The sequence below is a fragment of the Triturus cristatus genome, chromosome 3_1, assembly GCF_964204655.1.
Source record: "Triturus cristatus chromosome 3_1, aTriCri1.1, whole genome shotgun sequence".
In the NCBI taxonomy this organism is placed as follows: Eukaryota; Metazoa; Chordata; class Amphibia; order Caudata; family Salamandridae; genus Triturus; species Triturus cristatus.
The window spans coordinates 203,724,931-203,751,348 of NC_140583.1; the positions used below are offsets into that span (position 1 = coordinate 203,724,931).

General features: G+C 47.6%; 1 protein-coding gene across 7 annotated transcripts in view; it reads left to right on the plus strand.

The window, feature by feature from the left end:
* Positions 1 to 26,418, plus strand: part of TLN2 (talin 2) — a 1,262,084-nt gene that overhangs the window by 146,909 nt on the left and 1,088,757 nt on the right. For all 7 annotated transcript variants that reach the window (XM_085643650.1, XM_085643649.1, XM_085643651.1 and 4 more), the window contains exon 2: positions 4,028 to 4,083. The gene's annotated coding sequence lies outside the window, so the exon portion shown is untranslated. The remainder of the gene's footprint in view (positions 1 to 4,027; positions 4,084 to 26,418) is intronic.

Here is a 26,418-nt window from a genome sequence, read left to right on the forward strand (position 1 = left end):
GAAATGTGATTTACAGTATCTTGGTCAGTTTTTTTTGGCGGAGAGCAGATCTGATAACAATAAAATAAAAAAAATATTCAAGATACCAGCATGTGTGTCGGACATTTTCTACTCGCACCAGTCTCCTGCTGGTATCTCAATATACTTTTTAAAGTGTGATCTACTTCGTATAAAAAAAATAATAATACATGAAATAATGTAACGTGTAATTTTGAGAAATATCATACATTTCGCTGGCGTAATTATGGGGCTTTCGACAGATCCTGGAATGGCCGCTTTAAATGGGACTGTAGACATCAGTGTTACCTTTTATTCATTTTTAGATCTTGTACCCTCACATTTTGAAACAGCTGTAGGGATTAATGGCTGCCCCTGTTCGAATTCTGTCACAAGTGTACTTTAATATAACGCTGAACAGTACTTTTACTACTGACATGAAGTAAAAAAAGTTCCCATTTGGTGGGGTGGAAAAAAAAAAAAATGTCATGAAAGGTTTGAAAACTCTTCTCTTTCTCCCTCAGGAGTCGTGAGTCCTGGTATTTTCATAAATTCAGACTGTGTACCTTGGAAGCCCTTTCTCCTTGTATAGTTATTGACCAGGTAAATGGGGAAGAGTCATGGCATAGACTTGCATTAATTCGTCCCACTGTTCTGCCTTTTGACAACAAGGGTTTAAAAGTCTTAACTTGTTGTGTAAAGCATCCATGTTGTCAATGCTTATCTGCAGCCAGAGCTAAAGAGGCCTTTTCTCTGTATCCTGGAGCACTCGGCGAGAATTTGGCAGTATCTGTGGACGGTGGGATACAGTAGTAAAGGGGTAACCGCTACAGATGTGCTGATGGATAGATTGGGTATCCCCTTGGTAAGGCATTCATGAGGGAGTGACGTTGATGTAGCTACTTAACACCATGTTTTTCGCAGTGGGGCGTCTTGCATGCTTCCATGAAATAGACAAAATGTGCTGGTTGTGGGATCTGTGTGTGGTTTGTATTCTTGATCACCTGACTTATTTGAGCATAGCTGCTGACATTCACATATTGCATCCTAGGGCACTCTGTTGAATGATAAAGTTACTCACATGACTTTCCAAGGCTTATTCAAGGTGGTAGCTGTAGGGTTGGATACAGTATAACCCAGTAATTATACACACGAAATGTTAGTGTTCAGCCATAGTAAAACATAGGAGAAGTCGGAAGATTAAAGCAGTTTCTGGGGCCAGGTTTTATAGCAATTATGTGCAAGGCGCTATACTCAAAATGATATTGCGGCTGTTGGACAATGTTACCCACTGTAGAAAGCATTGGAAGGTCCTGCCTGTATCTAGAAATGTGTGGGTCTCAGTTATAGCGAGATGGCCTTGTTTACTTTTCCCATTCAATAGATAAAATGTGCTGGAGAGAATAAATCTACCATTTGTTCTAGATTCTCAAAAGCCCTTTGTGCAGATTAGAGGGTTTAAGATCCTATGCCCAGAAATCTGCTAAAAAATATATTTTAACCAATCAAAAACTATCATCCAAACTAAACCTGTAATTCCCACCCACGGAAAGTGATGGATTTAGAGAACCAAAGACCGAGTCCACAAATCCGTGGCTTCTAGTTAACAGAGCTACAGTGCCTTTGTGGTTTATAACTAGGGATGAGAGGGGATAATAAACTCTTGAATGGGAAACCAGTTACTGCCCTAACTTGTATTTATGTTGAAAATCTCAACTAGGACACAGGGTTCTGAGAATGGGCGCGCACCAACCAGAGGCCCTTAGAAACCTAACCTTAGGGGGACCCGATCACGTGATTAGATGGTCATTGTTGACATATTTAGGTTTTGGGGGCACACACAGGATCAGGGACACCTCTGGACCCATTGAGTTCCATATGCAACTAGCGAACTGGGATTTAGGGGTTTCAGCTCAAAAGGAATGAAAACACCATGAGACCCTCAAGGTGTAGCCTAGTTCCAGGCAAACTGGAATGGCCTCACCTTTTGTTGGGAAAGCACCTTATATTTTTTTTGGGGCATATTTATATAGCGCAAACTCGACCCGAAGGTATTGGAGCGCTTTACATGAACACCGCTAACGTTACACAAGGACACACTTTTTTTTTTTTGGGTAGGCACGGGGAGATTATGTGATGTGGACGCGACCCCGAGGCTCGAACCTTGGTTTCCCAGGTCCAAGGCCGGCAGCTCTAGCCGTCAGACCACATCCTCCCCATGTCCTATGTACTTGCAAAAGGTGCCAGTCGTGCTGCAGGTAACCACCATGCACTCCTTATGTTAATACAAATGTTACATCGCCCCATACCCTAGCGGGAGGGGCAGTGGAGGAGTCGCCTCTTGGGGAGTTGGCAGAACTTCACACGGGGAGGTAGACTTCGGTGCAGGGCTGACTGCCAAAGTGTCATGTGCCCCTATATACCCTTTCCGTTTCATTACAGCCTGAAACTGGGAAATGCCCATGGGTGAGGGCACAGTTTGGGTGTACTCCCCTTTTATTCCACAACACTCCCCCCTTCTTTAGGTAGAGGGGAGGATCATGACACAAAATAAAGATATCATTGTGGCGGAAAAAGTAATTTAAGGAAATCACAAACGTTAAATCACCACGTAGTCGGACGGAAATCCTCAGCGTATGTGATGATCCCGATCTATTGGACAATGGGACTCCCTGATCCTGGCCACGGGCGCCCTGGAAGCGTCTCCACTTTTTGGCCACTGTAGCTCTTGTGAATGCATCTTGAATGCTTTAGTATTTACTTGAGAAGCCTATCGGAGGGATGTGCCTTTTTCTCAGGTTAATTACCCGGTGATACAAATTTATTGGCCAAATTAAATTGAGAAAGAAATAACATTGCTTCAAGAAATCAGAAGGGTGTCGGTGAGTAATAAGGGTCACTGTGAAGATTCATGTACAATGTGAGGGAAGAGCTGTTGGTAAAAGGCAGCGTGATGATAAAGTGTAAAAGGGGATTGAATAATCACCCACGTAAATAAAAATTAAAGAAAATAAAAAGGAAGATTATAGGTAAGTATTACAGCTAACAGGGCTAAAAGGGAACATTTAAGAACAGAGTGGCTTATGTCGGTTTCCCTGTAAATATATTAAAAGAAAATCTGAGTTTTACCTCAGATTTCCTGACAAAAGAACTTCTTGATAAATGCAAAAATCATGTGATGAACTGGAGTCCTGTATTAATTACTCTGAGATTAATTACCCAATAGTAAAGTTAAAGTGATGAACCCACCCGAAAAAACACTAATGGAACTTCTTATTGGTTTATTGATAAGATAAAATCCTGCACATCATTTGGTTGAAAAATGCTGACAAATTACCGTCCTTCAATCCTAGTAAGTGGAAAGTGCAGACATACCCTGGTCCCAAGATCAATCTTCAGAGCCCTGAAGAAGGCCGCCATCTTTGTATCAGAGCACAGAGTTATTCAGGGGGAGGGGATACCAGACTGTGTTTGAGAACCCAAGGGCATCAGTGACTATTGGAAAGAACTGCATTGGGTTGTGAGATCATTAGCGTCAGAATGGTTGCTGCAGAGATGCGCCAGGGATCTTTGAGCCTGCGCCTGTAGTAGCGACACTGCTGAGCATGCGAGTCTGGGTGGTAGATTATTTACAGCTCGGTTTTATTTAGCCCTCTGAAGGGCTATTGCGGTACTTAAGCTCGGGTATCAACAGCTTGCAGAGCTAGTCCTACTAAATGTACTCACTGCGCGTGTAAGAGCAGTCCACAGTTTTCGCCACGTGTGATAACGTCACTTGCCAGAAGTGTATGTATCCGGCAAAACATAACTCCACATTGTAGAAATGTACAAATTAGTGACCACAGTCCAATTTGTGACCACGTGGTTTTATAACTAAATGTGCCAGCTATAATGTGCTATCCGTTCTGAAATAACTAGGCCTTTGCTCCTTCAACCCATCCATAGGTGCTGGAGCTCTGTCAGATCACGGAGTTGTGAAAAAGCGGAGTTTCCAGTGCTGCTCACCCTGGTCTAATTTTCTCTTTCACAGGAGCATAAGGAAGCGGGCATCCATCTATAAGGGAATATGCAAGACAGTAGATCCAGGTAAGGATCATCGTTTGCCCCTCACTTCCTTTTAAGAGCATGCGCCATTTTCTGATTCCTGTGTTGCGATTAAACATTTATCGCGGGGCGCTGCCTGAAAGCACGCAACTCTGGCATTTTGTAAGAGACCTTTCGTGCTTCTAAATACTTCAAAGCTGATTGTCAAAGTTAATATGGTTATTTTAAATATTTAAAGCCACTTTTCTATTCTCAAAATGCCATTTTACAGTTGTTTAAAGATTTACCCATACACAGTATTGCCTTATTGTGATGTAACGCCGCATGGTAGTAAATTGGCTCCCATGTTCAGTTGATGTTGCAGAAGAACAGTGCCTTGAAACTTTGGGAATACTCACAAACGTAGTTTTATTTGGGTGTTGAAAAATATTTTTTTCAAATTTACACAAAAAAGAGAGGGCCAGGGGAGATCTAGAGACCTGCAGGTGTTCACGCCCAATTCCTATATCTAACACACACAGAAACACCTGGGTCAGATTAACCTAGCCGTACAGCTCGGTTTTTCTGACTCTTCTCAAGACCCAGGAGTGTTTCTGTGTGTTAAAGTTTTTTCAACCCATTCCCAGCCTAGAAAGGTTTGGAGATTTACTCCTGTCAATGGCGGGGATGAATCCCTGTCCACGGTGGGAATGGTAAGCAAACATCCTCCAAATTGGCTTTAGTGCAGAGAAAGGGAGTTCTCCATGGGGAAAAATATTCTTCCTGGGGAGAGAAAAAAACCTAGCATGGGCACCTGCCCTGGGTATTATCGAGTCTTGTATCATTGAAGATGGTGAGAAAATCCATGAATTAGTTCCTTTTTATTATGTGATGTATGTGCTTTATTTATTAGCACAGACTTCCGAGGGCATCAGTGTGCTGTACAATGATGTATGTGATAAAGTATCCCCTGCTGTACATTATAAGAACACTGTAAGCCACCGCGGAGTTCCATGGCCAGATAGAGGCACAATGCCAAAGACAGAGTGCTTTTATAAGCCCACGGAGCTCCTAAGTGAATTGCAACATCTTTTTTCAATGTCCATTTGGCGGGCACAATATTCTGTATATCAAGTGTGGGATTCCAGTCCTCAATAGTGTTTTACATTTCCCATAGCCAAGCATGTGTAGGTGATCCAATCCTGTGGTTTATCATTCAGGGACTATTAGTTTTGTTACTTAGGGTATAAAAGCAGGACTACCCCTCCCGGAAAACGAGGGAAACCCCCAACTGGATGCAGTAACCATGCCTGACCAGGGATAATGGCTCGAGATGTTTTTTTACTTCTAAATCGGTCTTCGAAAGCATGGAATATAACATATTAGAAAACTTTTGCTAAGTATTACTACACAAGCATCTCTGTGCTCTGCAGTTGTACTAATCTTTAAATAACAATTGTATTTTAGTTGTTCTGTGGCACTCCTCACCCTTGGATGGGAAACCACCACCCACAGTTTGGGAAACACTGTTCTGTAGATTTCACCCAGGACTGACAAGCCCAAACTCCAAAAGCATTTCTGAGCAACTGAGAAGTAATACGTGGATGTTTCCTGGGAGCTAGATCAGCCCATTCTCTAGCCGCACACTTAAAACAGCGACAATTAGCACATGGAGTGCATGCGCCCAATGAGGGGCAGACGGCCAAACCCTTGGAGGTCATGGTGATCCAACCTGGAATATTATGTGATGTCCAGCCACGAGGGATACGAGTCCAACTACTGGATGTAATGTTAAGCCACCAGTAAGTACTATAATTATTGGACATCCCTACTAGTTTGTAATAGGTTTTCTGATGGAAAATTCACCTTAGAATACTCTTCAGGCGTCAGACTCCCCATTAACTCTGTACCGCATCAGAAGCGACAGAGCTGAGTCTCTTATATGGGCCACCCATGTGCGCTGACAACAGTTCTTTTCCTTCTAAAGCAGATCCAGAGCTCTGCTCCCAGTTTTGTCATATTTGCAACAACTCCTGAAAATAGAATGAAATCCAGTGTGCTAGGAAACAATGTCCCCTCCTAATACCACAGCTTTCAAAACATGCAGCAACTGAAGAAAGTAGATGTCGGTCATTGACCTACACAAGGTGTTTGTCTAGTGCTTGGGCTTGAGACATGACTCAGTTGTGTGACAGGTGCACCTTCATGCTCAGGGAGGCTGTCAGGACGTGAAACTAAGTAGTATGTCGCTGAACACAAGAAGTAGTCACAGGTCTCGCCTAAGCACCGCTTCCACTCCAAATCGAGGGTACAAAATCATTCCTGAAGACGCTTCCATGAAAAGTCAACTACACAGTTGAGTTCTCTGGTAAGGTAAAATCAAAGTCCTAACGCAAGCACAAAAAAGCACCTCCTGCCAGTCTCTGTCCAATGGGAGGGTGTCGCAAGGTTAGTTGGTCTTTTTCTGCATCAGAGCCGATTCCACAGTTGGTCCCGGTTCACCTGAATTTCCTGGGCTATCAGTGACTCCACAGAAAATTGAATTCTTGAAGGAATCCATGCTGCAGGTTTTTGGCGTTCTTCTCGTGGCGTAAAGCCTCTAAAGTCCAACTCTATTTTATGTAGGTCCTTACTCCATCTTAGGTAATGGAATTCACCATCTTCTCAATCTAAGACAATGGAAGTCACCATCTTCCCTGATTTATGCAGATTCATTATCATATTTGCCATTTGACGCGGATGTCGTCTGACCCTATCTTTATAAGAACTGTGAAAGTGTCAAGTCATTCAACTAATGTCATAGATAGAACACCTGATGCAACATTAGTCTGTGACAAGTGTCTACTTATCACCATGTCGGTGTCAAATAAGAACAAGTACAGAAATATAGCTGAAATAGTGTCGTCTGAATTGACGTCCTTTTAACATCTGGAATGCACACCTTGATGCACATAAACTGTCAGACATTCCTAAACTGAAGTCAGAAATTTCAATTTCTGATAAGATTTAGAATATAAGGACTGCCATTTGATCACTGATCAGGAGAGGTTCTACGCCCAGGTTATCGCATTAAATTCTGCCAGCGATAGTGTCACCTACTGCAGGCGCACTTCGCAGATGCTACATCTCGCCTGAAGCAGATAAAGCAGAGTCGCGGTGGAGGCCTGCTGCATGTGTTTGCCCTTCACAAGGAACACTGTCTTCACGCCTCTGCCTATAAAGACTGCTTTCGCTGTCGACGAGGGATGCAGTACGCCCCTTCTCCCTAAGAAACTCTAGACTGCCAGTTGCTCTGCCATCCATGCTTTCTTAGTGTAGTGCATAGAAGTAGATGTTACTGTGTTAGGTTTTAGATGACGCTTTAATTATGTTAGAAATGTTCGTATTATTCTCATTATGTATAACGTGCCTTATTTGTGTTTTTATACATTTCTGAGTGGTTTTAGACATACTGTATGTGCAGTGTGTGTGTGTGTGTCTATAATATTGTGTACAACATAATAGGTTTCGTTCTATTACCATGGAGCCCCCGATCCCTTCATAAGGATTGTTAGTAACTCGAGAACAATAACTCTATTTCAACAATACATTGAGTTGTGCTCTGTGGGGGCTATAGTAATCTGTCTTTCACATTCATTGTTGATGCTTTGAACAGAGTTCACTCGTGTCACCTGTGGGTGGGAAAGCAAACCTTGTAGAAATACGCCAGAGTCGTAGTTTACGTAACAGTTGGTGCCTAATGTGAGACACTTATCTTAGAGTTACGCCTTGATTCGTTTTTTCACTATTTTGCACATTTGGGAAGAATTGTTATGTCATTACGGAGACATCCGTTGTAAGCATGGTTACTTCCCATAATTCTGAGAGGCTACGTGACCAGTCTTGGCTGGCTACACTCCCGTTGCTCGCCCCGGCATCTGAACAAGCACTGGTGATCAATATTGAACCTCCCGCATTATTTTCCTTGTAACACACGGCTGTGCATTTTAAAGGAGATGCCTGGCTTCTACTTCGGCGCCATCTTGAGAAAGGTGTTTACAGTTTTTTAATAATTTTATGTTATTCCTGTTTACTTGCCATTATCTTAACTTATCAGTATTCATCCCTCCCAGGGGAGCCTGGTGAGTGGCTAACAGGGCAGCTGGACCCTGGTTAAATCTTGTTTTTTCCCACCTGGTCTAACTTCATCGCGCTGCAAAGCGCATGCATTGTGGTCCCACCCACCTTATCCTGATGGGATTTAATGAGGCAGAAAGCGCGTCAATGCCGTTTGTGCACTAAAGTCAAGCCCGTCTGTGCATCGATGGCGAACAGCGCCTTCTCCCCTGCTCGTGTTGGCCTCCATCTCCTACCAAAGATAGTATATTTAACGGAAGAACTTCACAATCTTAATATCAAAGGCAAGCCCTAGGGAGGTCTCTGTCTAGACCTCTATGTTAATCCACAGAAAAGATATGGCTTGCCTCAACTGTGAAGCCATCTTAACCTTGGTGGTGCCCAAAGGGAATTGTAAGCACTATCCGTACCGATATCACAAAAACACCCATTAATCCTATTAATACTGTTAAATATTCCCTGCTTAATGCAAGATAATTGATAAAACATCAGTTTGAGTTTGTAGATTTCATCGACAGTCATCAGATCGATTTAGCCTGGGTCACACAGACCTGGGCTGATCAATCTTCCGGCCCGTAGCAACACCCCCTAATTTCATCCTACACCATCTGGATAGGCCACTGAAACGTGATGGTGGTTTAGCCACGATCCATAGGTATAACAGTGTTAGGTATTATTGAACCAGCATCATTGCAAGAGGGTGACGCCTTTAAGTTCAATATTGAACTCTCCAAAATACAGTCCTTCAGAGGTATACTTATTTACTACCCCTCCCCCCACACGTCCTGGGAAAAATGTCTTACTTATACAGGTCTCTCAGAGGAAAATCTCTGCGAGAAAGACGCTACTATTCATGGTGCCTTCAGTTTTCACTTGAAAAATATTGTTGATAATGACAGTAGCCCTCATTAAGATCTTAGGTAGCTTGGGCATTGCCCAATTAGTTAACGGTCCCACCCACACAGCAGGACATACATTGGATGGGCTGTTTACTAACAATTCCCAAGTGGCAATAAAAGATTCCTTGCCATTAGCTTGGACTAACCGTTTAACAGGCAGATGTACTTAATCAAACATTAGCAGACACAATGCGCACACATTTTAGAGATGTAGAAAACAGAACGCTGAATTGCACTGGATGGCTAAACTCAGCTTTGTCCATGTCCACTCAGACACTACCATTCACGTTGAGGTAGACCTTCAGCCCTTTGATTTTCCGATAACCTTAGAAACAAGTCTGTAGAAGACAAGAATGGAAATGGAGGAAAGAATATAATAAGACAGAAAAGGATAAATCTAAAGTTTGTCTGCATACTTATAAAGCGCACTTGATTAAAGAAAAATCCTCATATTTTACTCAAAAAAATTGAAGGTGCTAACAATTCTTCGAAATTACCTTTTCAGGTTGTATCAAAACTGGCCTCACTTCTTAGGAATAATACGACTAGTTGCTGTCAGGCCTTTTGTGACACTCTTGACAGTTTCTTCCTGGACATAGTGGTTCAGATCTGTAATAAATTTGACCAGAATACGATTGCCGGTCGGGCTGACTCCATTCAACCTGTTCTGGACAAGGAACCGCCTAAGTTCACCACTTTCTCCCATATCGGTTAATAAAGTAGCCGGGTTAGTAATAGCTACCAAATCAAGATCGCCAAGGGAGAGGGAGGAGCCTAGCGCGCAACCAAGATGGCCGCGTAGGTGCGAGGCTCCCGAGGACCTCCGCGACCTCCTGCATAAATCCTGACAGAATCCTGTCCCAGATGAGGGGACTGTATTTGTGAGCCCGAGCAGAGGTGACGCCCGTTTTCCGTTTTTAAATCGGACCTCGGACACCGGCAGGAGCATCGATTGAGGTTTGCGGCCTTCTCCACGCCGGCCCCCCGTATTGGAGTTGTGGGGCGATCCGGACACAAAGTGAACAACAGCGGCGGGCGAGGCTGGGTGGCTCGCGTGCCCCGCACTTTCACTTTCGCTTTTGCGCCCTCCTCGCTGCCAGGCGAGGTTGGGTTGCGGGGCGGTGTGCGGTGCTGTGGCCTCGTTGGGCTGCCCTGCCGGCCCGCCGGCTGCGAACCATCCTGAGGAGCGGTGGTCGCCCCCCCCCGGAGCCCTTGAACGGGATTGTCTGCCCCCTTTCTGAGGAGATTGGCTCGATTTGGGGATTGCGACCATGGCCACAAAACAAGATGGCGACCGGGCCAAGGTGAAGTCGACCCGTCGTGGCACGGCCCAACAATCCAATAACATGGACCGCTACACCCTCCAGAAGGGATCTCCAGAGGTGCTGCGTAGGTCCCCCACGGGCCCGACTGATGCTCCTGTTCCGCCCACGGACCTGACCCTCCGGGACGTCATGGGCGCCATCGCCGAGATGAAGGCCTCGGTGGACCAGCGCTTCGACACTCTGGCGCAGAAGATCGACTCGGTCCTCGTGGACGTGGGCCTCGTGAGAGCCAATCTGTCTAAAACGAATGACCGGGTCGATTCTTTGGCCCACTCTACCTCGGGCCTCACAACTGACGTGGCGGCCCTCCAACAGGAGGTGCGCAGGCTTGGCCAGGCGAGCGCCCTGATGAATCGTCGACTGGAGGATTCCGAGGGTCGGGCCCGGAGAAACAACGTCCGCATTATCGGGGTGCCAGAGGGACGAGAGGCGGAGGCAGCGGATCTGTTCGTGGAGGACCTGGTCCTCACCCACCTACAGCCTCGGGGGCTGAGCAAATTCTTTGCAGTGGAGCGGGCCCATAGGGTCCCCGGGGGTAGGCCTAAGATCGGCGCCCCTCCGAGGCCTCTCATCGCCCGGATCTTCAATTTTAGGGACAGAGACGCTATCCTGCAGACTTCTAGGCTCCAAGGGCCAGTCAGACTTGACAACATGGATATTAATTTCTATCCTGACTTTACCCCGGCGGTCCAAAAGCAGAGACTAAGCTTTCTGGGTGTCAAACGTCGCCTACGAGACCTGAATCTCAAATATTCGATGCTTTTTCCAGCTAAGCTGAGGGTGGAGGTAGATGGCCGCACGCACTTTTTTGATCGTCCCGAGGCGGCCGGGGACTGGCTGGACACTTTGCCCGGAGATCGGGGCCGGGGGGGCGGGGGGGGGGTGCGGTTGGTGGGGAGGGCCCGCCGGGTCAGGCCTAAGGGACTAATGGTAGGCCTTGCTCCGGGCTGTGTTATTGTCACCATTGTCACCATTGACTGTTAGGGTAAGTTCCCCTCCTGTGGAGGTCATGCGGGGTCTCTTGGGGGATCTCCCTCCTCCTCTGGGGGACTAGTTAGTTTTCTTCTATGGGGCGACAGGCACACTGCACTTTGGGGGGGCTGTTTGGGCTCATGCAGGGGTGCAGGGTGGGGGGAGTTCTGTTGGGTTGGGTGGGTTGGGGGGGGTGTGGTTCGTTTCTACCGCAAGGCAAGCCCTTTATTGTACTGGTGTTTTTGAGTTGCTCTCGGGGGGACAAATGATGGCTTCTGTATGTGATGGGGGGTAGGGACCTGACTTTGTTGTCCTGGAACGTTAACGGGCTGGGGGATAGGATTAAGCGGGGTGTGGTCCTGCAATATCTGAAACGGATTTCGCCTGATGTGGTCTTTCTGCAGGAGACACACCTTATTGGTAACTCCTTTTGTGCCATGAATCGACGTGGTTATCGTTTGGTGGCCCACTCGGGCTTTACGTCAGGCTCACGAGGGGTGGGCATTATGGTCAAGACCTCGCTCCCGCTAGAAATAGACTAGGTGCGCCATGATGAGAGGGGACGCTACACTGTTTTGGTGGGGAGAATGGAGGGCAAAGTAGTCGTCTTTGTCTCAGTGTACGTCCCACCGGGGTTACAGTCCACCACCTTTGCGGACCTGGGACGCCTCCTTCTTGACCTTCCGGGGGGGCTTCTGGTGGTTGGGGGGGGACTTCAATGCGGTGGTTTCTGGGACTATGGATCGTTATCCCCCTAGGGACCTCCCCCGGGCACAGGCGTGGCTGTCGGGCCTTTTGGACACACTGGGATTGGTGGACTGCTGGCGTTTAAAGCATCCCACTCAGCTGCAGTACACCTTCCATTCGGGTGCCCATGGTAGCCTTTCGCGGCTTGATCATATCCTTGTCCCTGCGGCCTATGCCGGGAGGGTGGGGGAGGTGCGCCATTTGGCGAGGGGCATTTCAGATCACTCCCCGCTCCTGTTGCATTTTGATGTCTTCCCGAGGGGGGAGGGCAGGGTAGCTCCAATCAACGCTTGGTACCTGCGCGACCCCACTATTCGCGCTGACTTGATTAAATCCTTGCAACGGTATTTCGAGGAGAATGTGGGGTCAGTCCTGTCGGCTATCTCCCTGTGGGAGGCTTTCAAGACGGTGCTGAGAGGGGAGGCCCTCTCCTTCATTTCCCATGCCCGGAGGCGCGCACAGGAGGAGGTGACCCGGATGGAGGCCGAAATTACTGAATTGGAGGGTGATTTGGGGAGTGGGGTGACTGACGCTGCGCTCCACGTTCTGCACCTTAAGCAGGCGGCCTATAGGGCCCTCGTCACGGAGGCGGCCAGGGGCCTCAGCAGAGAGCAACAGGGGCGATTGTATGATGTGGGTGATAAGGCGGGCAAGTTGATTGCGTGGCTGGATAAGAAGGAGAGAGCGAGTCGTGTGGTCCCGCTGATTGAGAGGACGGATGGTGTGCGTGTCATTGAGCCGGAAGGCATTGTTTCTTGCTTCGCGGATTATTTCCGCGAGGTATATTCCCCGGTTTCTCCCTGCTCGGAGGAGGATTCCCATGCCCTGCTGCGTGACATCGCGCTCCCCTCCCTTTCTGTGGAGGACAGGGAGTTGCTGGATGCCGCCCCCACCTCGGACGAAATCGCCCTCGCCATCCGCTCGGTCGCTTCTGGCAAGGCCATGGGCCCGAACGGCATTCCCATCGAGTTATACAAGCTGCGACCGGATGTACTGGCACCCCACCTCCGCGCAATGTTCCTTGCGGCCCACTCGCGGGGCTCCCTCCCGCCGGACCAGCGTCTGGCTACCATCGTGGTCATCCACAAGGAGGGGAGACCTCGAGATCGGGTCACATCCTATCGGCCTATCTCGCTCTTGAATGCGGAACCTAAAATCCTCGCCAAGGTGCTCGCCAACCGGCTGGTCGGCGTGGTGGGCGACCTGGTCCACCAAGACCAGTCCGGCTTTATCCCCCACCGCAATACGGCTCTTAATCTGCGACGCCTGCACGGCGTGCTAGCGCGTGTTCCGTTCGTGCGGGAGCCGGCCATCTTGGCGTCTTTGGACGCCACTATGGCGTTCGACACACTCGAGTGGCCGTACATCTGGGCGATGCTGGCGAAATTTGGCTTTGGGCCGGGTTTCATCAGCTGGGTCAAATTGTTGTACTCGGACCCACTGGCACAGGTGGTGGTGAATGGTCGAGTCTCGGTCCCATTCGGGCTGGGACGGGGCACGCGACAGGGTTGCCCCCTGTCGCCGCTCCTGTTCGCACTGGCCTTGGAGCCCCTGGCAGAGTGGCTGCGGTGGCACCCTTCTATCCGAGGTCTCCGTTGGACCCCTGAGTATGAGGACCGAGTGTCTCTCTATGCAGACGACATCCTTTTGTACTTAGCCTCCCCGCGCAAATCACTGATTGTCCTGGTTGATGTTCTGCACTCTTTTGGCCGCAATTCAGGCCTTGTCATCAACTGGGCCAAATCCTGTGTCTATGTGCTTTCCGGGGAGGCTCCTGTCCTCCCGCGGGGCTGTCCGATCCAGATTGCCTCGGAGGGATTTCGATACTTGGGTGTCTACATTACGCTGGACCCGGTGGCCCGCTACGAGCGAAATTTGCTTCCCCCCCTCCAGCGCTTGAAGGAGGATGTCGCGCGCTGGAGGCGCTTGCCGCTCTCGCCGCTCGGCCGGGCGGCGTTGTTCAAGATGATGTCATTGCCACGCTTCCTGTACGCTCTCCAGAACACTATGGACTTGGTCCCAGCGCGCTACTTCCGTGAAGTGGAAGGTTTACAGCGCCGCCTGTTCTGGGATGGGAGGCCGCGTATAGCCTTGGCAAAGTTGACGCTCCCGTGGTACGACGGAGGGATTGCCCTCCCGGATATTAAACGGTATTACTGGGCCTCCCAGTTAGCTGCAATTAATCAGGGCCTCTATGGGCCCGCCCTAAACCCGGCATTTGAAATGGACAAGATGCTCCTACCCGGTGGCGACTACAATCGAGCGCTCTACGCTCGTGTGCCCGATTCCCGCTTGACGGGACCCACGCGTGTCATGGTGCGAGTATGGCACGCGGCTAATGCAGCTATGGGCTGGAAGGACCGTTTGACCCGGGCGTCACCGCTGTATGCGTCTGAGAGGTTGGGCTCTCTGTGGACCTCGAAGGGCTTTGAGCAGTGGGACACTATAGGCATCAGTACAGTGGGGGATCTCTGGACGAGGGGAGGATTTAAAACATTCGAGACGTTGCAGGCGGAGTTTCAGCTGCGGGGCAGTGAATACTTTCGGTACCTGCAGGTCCGTCACGCGCTGGGCTCCGTCTTCCCAGACGTGGCCTCCATCCCGGAGTCCTCCCCCCTGGAGGATCGAGTGCTAGATGGCCATGTTCCGGACGGCACGATCTCCCTCATTTACAAGAAATTGATAAATGATCGTTTGGGCTTACTGACTGGCCTCCGCGAGGCCTGGGTTGCCGATGGGCTGGAGTTGGACGACGAGGACTGGATTTCCGCGGTGGCCTCTCCGAAGGAGGTGGCCATCCCGGCTCGCCTTCGTTTCGTCCAGCTTAAGATACTCCACCGGGTGTACATGACGGGGCCAAGGCTTCTGCGTATGGGCTACGCCGAGGACGGATTGTGTAAGCGTGGGTGTGGTGCTTCAGCGACCTTTTTGCACATTTTGTGGGAATGCCCGAGGGTGGAGCGATTCTGGCGTGATGTGCATGAGGTCCTGCGAGCGGTTACGCATGTCGCGCTGTTGCCTGAAGCGAGGAGATGTTTGCTGAATGTGTGGGAACCGACCGATTACTCGGTTCCTCAGACGCGATGGGTGACTCTGGGCTATATGGTGGCTAAACGGGACGTTGCACAGCTGTGGGGATCCCAGAGGTCCCCGGCGGTGTCGGCCTGGAAAGAACACATGGATTGGTGCATGTTCCGAGAAAAGGTGGTGTATGTGGCGCGGGGTAAGCCTGGGGCATGGGTGAAGATATGGGGCCCCTGGAACGCCTACCGCGGGGATATCTGCGAGCCGCCGTTGTTGCCTCCCGCTTCACCAGCTCCATCCCCCTAGTTTGCTCCCTCCCTCAGTTCCGAGCACAGTATTCTCCCGGTCCCAGACCTGTTTCCCTTCCCCTCTCGGGGGTTTACAGTGGATGGTTTGGGGTCCCCCATTTGAGGAGCACGTGCTGCCACTTTCGATCGTGGGTTGCCTTGCGGGTGTGTGTTTATTTATGTTGTTGTGTTGTATAAAATGAAACCGTATTGTGGGCTCAGAGCCATATGGCCCGCGTTGTGGATACCTCCTGCCTTAGTGTCTATGTAAAGCTAAGTGCCTCATTGTATGTATGTCATTTGTTATCGTCACTTTAGCGGCCGGCCAGAAGGTTGTAGGCCCCTACCTGTATATATTTGAGATTGCAATAAACGGTTTCAAAAAAAAAAAAAAAAAAAAAAAAGATCGCCAAGGGACCCATGTCATCAAAGTAGCAATAGAAACCGTGGTCACCCACCTGACAATCATCTTTAATTTGATGGTTAAGTCGGGGTGCTTTACTGGCCAATGGTAGAAAGCATCCAATGTTCCTCTCCTAAAAAAAATCTAACCTAAGCCCAAAGGATCCGAACAATTATCCTCGTATTTCTCGGGTACCCCTCCCTGCGAAGGTGATAGAAAAGGTGATGAGCCAACAACTAGCACTGTTTTTACAGGAAGACAAATTGCTGGACACCACCCAAATTTGGGTTTAGAAGCAGTTATAGTACCAAAAAGTGCTGAAAACTACTGCAGAGTTTAGATTGATAGTGGATGGAGGTGGCAGTGCGGCACTAGTACTCCTCGTTATATCAGCAACCTTTGATACGGTCGATCACAAGGACCTGGTCCTCTATCTCTGGGCTGTCCGTATCGAGGGCTCAGCACTGGCATTCCTCAAATCTTTTCCATCTGAAAGGAAGCAAGTGGTGGCCCTGGATTCTTTTCAATCAGAGCCTTTCTCTGTGCCATGTGGGGTCCCACAGGGATCCTCACATAGTTCCACTCTGTTTAATGCTTACGGTAAACCCCTGGCTACACTTATTAGATCTTTCGGGTTTGATCTCACATCATATGCTTATGATACTCAAATCGTGGTAGTAATTACCTCCTCTGACCACAGTGCAGGCATTAATTTTTATGACTGTATGGCAGCTATTGGAAGCTGGATGAACTCAAACTGTTGAACTCTGCTAAAACAGAGGTCCTCTTATGGAACAGTCTTACTCTTTAGACCCTTTCCTGGTGGCCGGAGGAATTAGGTACTGTGCTTTCTACAGTGAGCAATGTTAGGAATCTGGGAGTGGTGATGGACAATAAGCTGGCATTTAGCCAGCAGATCAATACAGTCACGTTCTCCGCCTTCTACATGCTGAGGATATTCAAAAAGATCTTCCCTTTTCTCCCACTAAATGCCAAACGGTGGTAACTGCATTAGTTATATTTAAGATAGACTACTGCAATGTCCTATATTTAAATATACAACATCAACATCTGAACAGGTTACAAATCTTACAGAACGCGGCTGCCAGATTGCTGACAGGCACACCCAAATTCAAATCCATCTCGCAAGATATCATCAAGCTACACTGGCTCCCTGTCAGGCAACGTATCCGACTCAAAGTCCTTTGTCTGGCCTATAAAGCTCTTCATGGGGTAGGTGCAGACTATCTGAAGCTAGCCTTCAAGTGGTACTGCCAGGAAGAAATCTTTGTTCGTCTGGTGCTCGGAAACCAGTGGTGCCCAGATTCAAACATACCAACTTGGGTGGAAGAAGTTTTGTAACTTCAAGCGCAAAAGAATGGAACCAGCTTCCTCTCCATCTCAGAAACAAACCTAACCTTTTAGCTTTTAGGAAGGAATAAAAAGTGTGGTTATTTTCTAATTGATGACGGTTATATGATATTCATTCTGAACTAAAGCCTTAACACCTTTGGGAATTGTTTGCGCTTAAAAAATTTCAATAATATAACGCACGATGAGGTGGTAGGGGTGTTAAATTACCCAGTCGCCTTGCATAGGAGACTCGTACAGTTAGTACAACGTACGTTGAGCTCCAGACCTGCTCTTGCAGCTGGACCGGACGCTCCTACACAAGTACAAACTATTAATCCACAGACTATTAACGTTATTATGTGGAAAGCGTCCATGAAGCGTGATGAAATGGCTTTCTGGATTGCTCGTAAGATTAACCAGTTAAAATCAGTATATCCATACACTGTCCTCCAAGATAGGCCTAGATTGCGGACTATTGTCTTCCTCTTCAATGGTGCCACCCGTAAACTAGTGCAGCTCCTGGGGAAACATCTTTGCAAATATTTACACTATCTACAGTGCCCTCTACTATCCTAAGCAATATTTAGGGAGAGGCTTAGGTTCAGTCTGTTCTTCGGTGATTGGAAGCAGTTCCAGTTCAAGATCGTGAACTGAACTACCAAAAATAATTGCAGAAGTTTATACCTCTATGGGTAGAGTTACCTTGCGTAGGGACTAGATCACCCACCTGTTGGGAATACGGTAGTGGTGGTTATCACTTAAGAGACCACAAAAAAAAAACTTGAGCAGTATCAGTATTCTGATAGCCGCTCTTCACGTTCTTTTTAGGACACTGACGGTAAAAGAACGGAGAGGGGGAGCCGATAGGAGCAGAGAAGAAAAGAGGAGTACAGTAGGAAAAGTGAAGCAGGGCACGAAACTGATGTCTGTATAAAGAGGGAAGAGAAAGGATTGGACTCTAAAATCCTAGAAAAAGAAGACGAAAGTGGCAGAACTTTTTATGAAACATGCCGATACAGCTGCGAGTCCTCCTGCAATACCGGACTTGGTTGAGAGCGCTTCTGGACAGAGTAGCAGAAGTCAGGACAGTGCATCAGATGCTTGATAGGTTTCTGAAGACAAATCCAACTGATGACTTTCTACAGATTGAGACTCCAGAGAAACATTTAAATCCTCCTGATAGGGTTTGCAATTAAAAATACAAATGGAAGGGGATATACCATGTATTATCAAAGCAGACTTTTGGTGTTCATAGTTGTATGGTGATTATGACATCTTCATAGGGGAAGCTTCACCTGGCATGACTTCAGGCTTCAAGAATCTGCAGGGGCCCTCAGTTGGGATACCACTGGCAGGTCCGTCCTTGGTGCCGTCTGACCCTCTTCAACCCTTTTGGGCCCTGTACAGACCCCACCAACGTTCCAAGACCTATGACCTGTACCTCCGGTGCTGGAGAAGGATCTGATGCGGATTTCTATGTCTAACCCTGACTGGACTTCAGCCTGGTTCTGATAGTTGGCGTTCGAAATTACGAAAGATCAACCGGTTGTCATTCAGCTTGACTCCAATCCAATGCCTCTGCTAGGGCGGATCTGCCATCGGAGACTCCACTAATTATTTGGCTCTGATTGTGACTTAAGTTTGCCACCACCCAGATATGATGTTGATGGGGATGGGATGACGTGCCCCCTCATTATGATGTCAATATTTTTATTGATTTACAAGAGGCCAGTGAGCTTGCAACTTCCCCTGATACAGGTGTGAATTCACCCACAGGACTGCTCGCACCATTTGCAGTGGTAATCCCATGAGCACGTGGGGTCTTGGACCTACAAATGCCCTTTATTGAGGCTTAAGGCTAATGTCCGTACTTAAATCTTACAGCCTAGGCTAGCTGTGTCTGAGCCCATGCCCCCTCTGAGACCCTCACTGATGCCTTAATGGATAACCTGATCAAAGCTATGTTATTGAGCACTGGTAAATAGGCTAGACGTCTCTGACCAGCTCCTGGGGAACCTGATTTTCTCAATAAACATCCTACTTCAGAGAGTCTGTTGTTTAGGCTTCGACCAGCAAGGTGAACCTTCATTCCTTCCACGACTCCTCCAGATAGGGAGTCTAAGAGGATTGAGGCTTTTGTATATCTAATGTTCATCTTGCTAGCTTAGTATTGAGTTTGGTCAATATAGTTTGCTCATTGGTACAATATACTCAGGGATATGACCAGAGAGATCTTGAAGGTGGTCCCAGGCCCCTCACTGGCACAACCAATTTAGGGTGGTCAAGATGTGGCAAAATAAATGATTTGTCCTGGCCTTGAAACTGCTGATTGCTCGGGAAAGGAGTAGGCACCAGTGTGGTGCTCCACTGCCATGCGTCCATGCCTTTCACAGATTTTTCTGGAGATGTCCTGGCCCTGATACGGACATGTGTTTCAATGGTTCACCCTTGTTCAGCGGAAAAAGTTGATTTTGCCTTGATCCGCTACAAAAAAAAGCTGAGCCACTGCAAACTTCCTGGATTTTTTAGCCCTGCCAAACCATTTCCTCACCACTTCAGGAAGTTCCAAGACTACTATAAGAGGCTGGTATAGTGGCAATGCTATAATTTCCACAGCCGCTGCTGCAATCACCCAAGTCCTTTCAAGCTGGGGATGTGGATCTAGCGGGCAGAGCAACATGGATAACAGTCATCGAAGCCACATTCTCCTGCAGCAACTGTCTCCTAGTAACTTTAACTTGCCATTAGTGGCGCCCAACCACGCTGTGTGAGTTAGAATACAGCACTTTCTTCAAGGGTGGCAATTCATCACGTCAGACAAATAGGTTCTTCAAATTGTTCGGCATGGTTATGCCAGTACCCTGTCTTTCTGCTCTGCCAACCCTTCCACCCCACACATCAGAGTAAATCTCAGTGGAACACCTGTCCATTCTTAGCAAGAGGTGCAAATTTGAGTTAGAAAGGAGCTATCAAGAGCGTTCTGCACTCTGAAATAGGAGAGAGTTGCTACTCTCACTAGAAGCGTTCGACCTCTGAATGCCTTCCTGTGGAAGGGCAAATTCACAATGCTCTCTCTGGCCCAGATCCTGTCTGCCCTATACCCGACAGTATCGATGGTCTCTTTGAACCTACAGGACACGTATTTTGATATGCTCCTTCTGCAGTAACACAGATGTTACCTCTGGTTCAAGGTAGGCCAGGAGCATTTTTAGTTTGCTGTGCTCCCCTTCGGCCTCACCAGTGCCCCTTGGGTATTCACATAAGTGATGGCGTTCGATGGTCGTTGCCCATCTTTAGAGGTTGGGATATCAGTTTTTCCCTACCTCAAGGACTGGCTGCTGAAGATGGGCTTGCTACAGTCTGTCATAGACCACCTACAGACCATGGGAAACATCTTGACAGAGTTACAGTTCACATTCAACAAGATGGATTCGCTCCTGACTCCTTTCATTCGAGCTGTCATGGGTATGGCACAGTTCAGGGCCTTCCCTCTGTTGCAACAAGTCCAGGACATTCAGGCTATGATGCGTATATTTTAGCCATGGTCCTGGATCTTGGTGAGAGCAGCTTTGAGGCACCTTGGCCTTTTAGCATTCTTCATTGTAGGTGGCATACATTAGCTCTGCAATCGAATCTGTAGTTCCTGTGGGGCCAGTACCAATGAAACCTATTGGATACCATTCAGATTTTAAAGGAGACTCCGCGGGCTCTCCAGTGGTAGCTACTCAACTGCAGTTGGAACTGCGCCAGGCCCCTCTTTTCCCAACGAACGGCTGACAGTGGTCACGGACACGTCACTGTTGGTTAGGGGAGGTCATACCATGGAGGTGGAGATCAGAGGACTCTGGTCTCTGATGGAAGCCCGACTCCACATTAACTTGGTGCAGTTATGAGCCAATCGCTTGGCCTTGAAGGCCTTTGTACCATCCATCAGAGGGAAGCTGGTGCAGGCTCTCACCGACTACATTACTGCCGTTTGGTATTACAACAAACAAACCGGAGTAGGGTGGTTTTGGGCCATGTGCCGGGACACTGTGCACCTCTGGATTTTTTTTTAAAGATATTTTTATTGGCATTTTATATTATTCCACATTTTAGATGTAGTCAAGAGAAGGAACAGATATAATCAGCAATGAGTAAAACATTAAACAAAATGAGAAAAACCATCAAAGCAATTTACATTTTACATCATCCGTTCCTATCTATATTCGTGGATGCTAGCTCCACACGTTTGGTGATAGCGTGATAATTGTATGGAGAGTTGTCCAAATTTGAACCATCCAATGCATACATGTTTTCAAGCTTAAATCACATTATGTCATTAAAATTATACCACCCCCAGAGAGAGAAAAAAAAGGGGGGGGGGAATAGTAAAAGGAATAAGAAAACGAAGAAAAGAAAGAACACGTAACTAGTGCAGAGGCGCGATTAGATGTGTCGGAGTATTGTCATCACATGGGGCTAAAGGCGTTGCTAACCCTATAATAGGTCCGGTGCGGGGGGGGGAATATGGAGGGGGGAAATGTGCACCTCTGGAGTTTGAGTGTCAGGGCATCTTCCTGATCAAAAACCACATGGCAGAATATGATGACGAGGATCAATGTTGCAGGGCTGCAGAATTGATGATAATCAGAATGAATTTTGAGGTCGTCACTGATCATCACTAGACTTGAGGCTTTGAACTAATTGTATGAAGTCATCCATGTAACTTTCTCAGCTTGGCCGGCATTGAACTCATAAAAAGGCTGTACATTAGCTCTCAAAGAAATAGTTAAAATGTGATCAAGTCGATGCTTCTGGCGGTAATAGACCTCACCCAACACTTGTCATAAGTATTACGTTCATTTATTACCCAATCCTCATTTTTTTTTAATTCCAGATGGTAGGGCGTGCCCGACCAGGGCTCAATGCAATGGGCTTGAGGTTTGCAAAAACCCTGCACTCGGAGCCTCTAGCAGCCAGTGTAGCACTTTATAAATCCTCTCAGAAGAAGAAGCCTTAATAGTATGGTGTGTTCACACACTGCTAGCTAGTTTAGTCTTCGTTTGGAAGGACTGGTTATCTACAAGAACATTTTCCAAGGTATTCACGGACTTCAGCCATGAATGATTATGGGAATGGCCTAGGAATGAACTCCTTTTGAGGATGATTTGTTTTGCCCATTGTCCTACCCTTTGCTTTACCCATTGATATTTTAGGTCACCGCGTTTTCTGCATTAGTTGTTGCTAGATTTGGAGTTGGACTGAGTGTGATTACTTCTTTTTAATTATCAGGAAAAGATGGGCATTAACCTCTGGACCCCCCATGGCCTCCGCGTCATAATTCAGATGAAGCAGCAGTTCCGCAAGAAAGATCCTTGCTGTTCACTACATTGGTGAAACTTATGCGCTTTTTGCAAAGATCTGCTACACCTTAAATACTACCTTCAAACATAGATAAAATAGTGTCAAACTTAGGCGGTGTGCTTTGTGAAAGTGTTATTAAGCTCATGGTGAGTGTTCCCTGCTTCTCAGACAGAGCACATGCTTTGTTGTTGGATCTGCTTAATTGACCCAGTGCAATAGGATACAGCAGCAATAAAACCAAAAAAATAATTAATAATTTTAAGAGAATGGAACAAATTCCGTTTAACATTTATAGCAGCTAAGCAGAATTAAAATGGATCATCGCATATGAATGCAATTAAAATGCAAAATAGATCACTAAAATACAAGCGGGTGAGCTCCTTTCTCCACGGGAGCATATTGGTGTGTCAGCACCCATGACTCCATTGACACAACATCCCAAGGGTAACCGTAATGCATCACCAGAGAAAGTGCTATAAGTTCATTAAAGTGTAAAATGGGCAGATCCAAGCCTATATTCCTAATGGAGAATGGAAAAGCATGGCAACGCCTAATGTTAACCATTTATGGTGTAACAATTCAATAAAGTGCAAGGTGCGCAGGTCCTAAAGTGCCGATGCACAAGTTCCATCAAACTAAGCGGACTGAACAGGGGTCACTACATGAAAAATAAGCTTAAAATACAAAGTAGATTGATAAAATACGAGCTAGGTACCCATAGGATTAACCACCTCCATCCCTGGTGGCTCATATAAGTGATTCAGTGCCCATGACCCCATTATCACAAAACCCCAGGGATAACAATAACCTCCTCGCCTGTAGGAGTGCTATAAATTAATTAGAGTGCAAAGTGGGCAGGTTCAAGCCTGAATCCCCGATGGAAAATGAAAAAAACATGGCAGCATCTAATGTTAACTGTTGGTTCCACGCCAATTCCGTAAGGTGCAGGGCGCGTGGGTTCCCAAGTGCTGACGCGCAGCCGCCTTACACTCACTGGAAGGCTATGTAGAGCGTAGCAGACAATCCGAGTTTGATCAATCCTGCCTCCTTGGATCAAAAGTTAACAGACTGGAATGAGTGACAATAGTAAAACGCTAGCTACGCGACTTCAGGTGTAGGTGTGCGGCTCCCGCACCCACATGCGCCGCAGTTGCCAAGCTTTGCTGACCGCTACGTCTGGCAGCTTCCCCGGGGGTTGGTGGTCATTGTGGAATTGGGTGCCGAGCAGACCTGTGTTGGCATGCCCTGAACTCGATGAAACAGAAGTGGAAAGGCATCTTGGAGACGTTTGCTGCATATAAAAGGAATGATCTGGTCAAGATGTTAGTTGTTGTGCCTGTCAGTTTGGAGCAGCCTGTCAGGCTCAGCGGAATAATGGTTTTGTCAGATGCCGAATATGTTAATTCTTCTAACAGTGTCCGGATGAAATATTTAGCCTCATTATCGATTAGGGCAACCAGATGGCTTTACTATGCATAACATAGCAATGTGAATTGTCAACTCGCCTACTAAGTGGCTGTATTTTGCCCCCTTGATAGTTGAGGCAAAGAAGCACGTATACCTGTGTAAATGAAGCGGTTCGGCAAGCCAAGTCTCCTGCAAGAGTATGATGTCAAAAGATTCTACATACTGAAGAAATTGGGGGTCAGTTATTTTACTTGCAAGACCATTGACATTCCATGTGCATAAACGTAGGAGGCCTTGTTTGTTCTTAGTAAATGCACCTTTGTCTGGGTTTTGTCATGGGTGCTAGATGTGCAGTTTACTGTTCTAGATATCCACCTTAAATCAAGATATCATGGCCTAGTTGTCAGTGGATATCGACCCTGTCGGCCGTTATATGATGCCCTCTTCGTTGGAGAGTGCACCAAGGCCTCCTTGAGCATGGAGTGAGTAGTTTTATGTGGTCTAGTGGTGGCCCTTTTTTAATCATGCAGAAGCAGAGGTAAGTAGTAGGCTGGTTCATAGTAAGAAGTAATGTTTATTCTCTATTTAAGGTCAACCGTTCCGCCAGCGCTTTTTAGGTAATTGCAGGTGTTCTCCAGGAGGCCTTGGTGGCTTTGGTCACTAGGAGGTCATCAGCGTGGATAAACTCTATGGACATTTTCTCTGTTAACCTTAAATTGGTTAGATTTGAAATACACAATAATAACAATAAGATGTTGCCCCTGTTCAAAACGTCACAATTTCCCCAAGACTCTGGCATGAGGATTAGTGAGTTTGTGTCAGCCGACGCTTCTGGCATAACCTGTGCTGAATGTTTGGTTCCCCAGGGGTATTGAGTGATTGGTGTGTGGACATCCTACACACACCCCCAAACCCCCACTCCCTTGACTCCATGTTCCCAGCCATTGGAGCAGTAAGGCAAGTAGTTGTAGTCCAGGCGTCCTCTGGCTCTGTGCTGGTCCCGCCCTCTGGCACGGTATCCCTTGTTGCTAGAGCTGCCTGAAGTATTTGGCTGAACATTTCCCGGGGAGACACTGTCTGGGGGTGTTACACTGACTTGAGGGCCAGAGGTACTTCTAAGATGGTGCGCTGCTGGCCCTATCAAGCAGGTTTTTGCTTCTTTCGACTTCGGCAATATGCCCTCGTGCCTATGATCGTTAATAGTACCACGGTTTTCTGCTAGTAGATCTGGTGATTGGGATGCTGGTTCCATGTGTGTCTCCTCTACTTGTCTAGTCGCAGGTCTGAACAGGGGGTAAGTGCCCAGCTGGTTTAATGCAACATTCTTTTTATTCTGACCTTTCTTCCTTTGGGTCCGTCTTTGTTTTGGATTCCAAGGCGGTATCTGGTTTAGGGCCCTGCCTTGCGGTTCTTGCTAGAGGCTTCCGAGGGAGGTGAGCCCCGAGGAACCTCGGGTATTGTTTGAGTTCTGGAAGTAGACCATTGAGCATGGAAGGAAGAGAAGACAGTTTTCCTCAAGCTGGGAACACATACAGCTTACTTGCATCACAAAAGTTTCTGACTGCGCCCGTTTGATGAGTGAATTTAAATCCCCTAGCTTCTCGTCAATGCCGGCTACGAAGACGGCCAGAGTGTGGAGCAGTGACAACTGAATATCAATTTTGTTTGGTTGAGTTTGCAGTGCCTCCACTGACAACTGCACTGTGTTTAGGAGAGCAGTCCATGCACTGTATATACCCCCTGCTTTGTTCCAGCCGGGGTCAGTCTCGACACCAGGGTCAGGGTCTGGATCAGCCTCGCAGCCTTGGGAACCAGCTGCAGGAGCAATACCCTGGGGCGGGTTTTGCAGATTATGAAGCCAGCATTTTCCCCATCCTGGGGTTCCAAGATATGAAAGCACCCCTTGGGCTGCTTCCTGGTTCCCCAAAAGGGAATAGCTTTTTTTATTGCTGGTAAGAGGTGAAAGGGTCCGCGGCAAGAGGGTTTGCTGACCCGCGCCAAGGCCTGATTTTGGGTCTAACTTAAGATCTAATTCTACGTACCTCAAAGGTTCCTCCTGGCATATGGTTAGCGACTCGTTTGGTAGGAAGCTATGGATGTCTTCCTCCGGACCCCGTCAACCGGAAGATTTCGCCTACCAATGTCTCCACTTGGGCCAGCAGAATGGTTAGGTGTGCTTTCCTTTGGCACTGGGGGGGGAGGGAATGTGAGGCCTTACGAGCTGAACCTGATGCCTTCCCATGACCCTGGACAAGGAGTTTATCCGCCAAAGGGTCAGTCAGCCTGGCTTGCTTAGTTCCAGGGTGATCTTGTTCGAAGGCAGTAGCCCCAACTTCAGCGAGTGGCCTGGAACCCGGCTATAGGATGGGCTGTCTTTATTGCCACATTCAAAGAGCACTCTAAATAGATTTGACCAGGCTGAGTCCCTAAACCTGTTAGTAGATCACCTAGAAGAAGTTAAGTATAATGGACACACACATATGGAGATGTTGGCTAGGGTATCTGTCTCAGACCTGCTT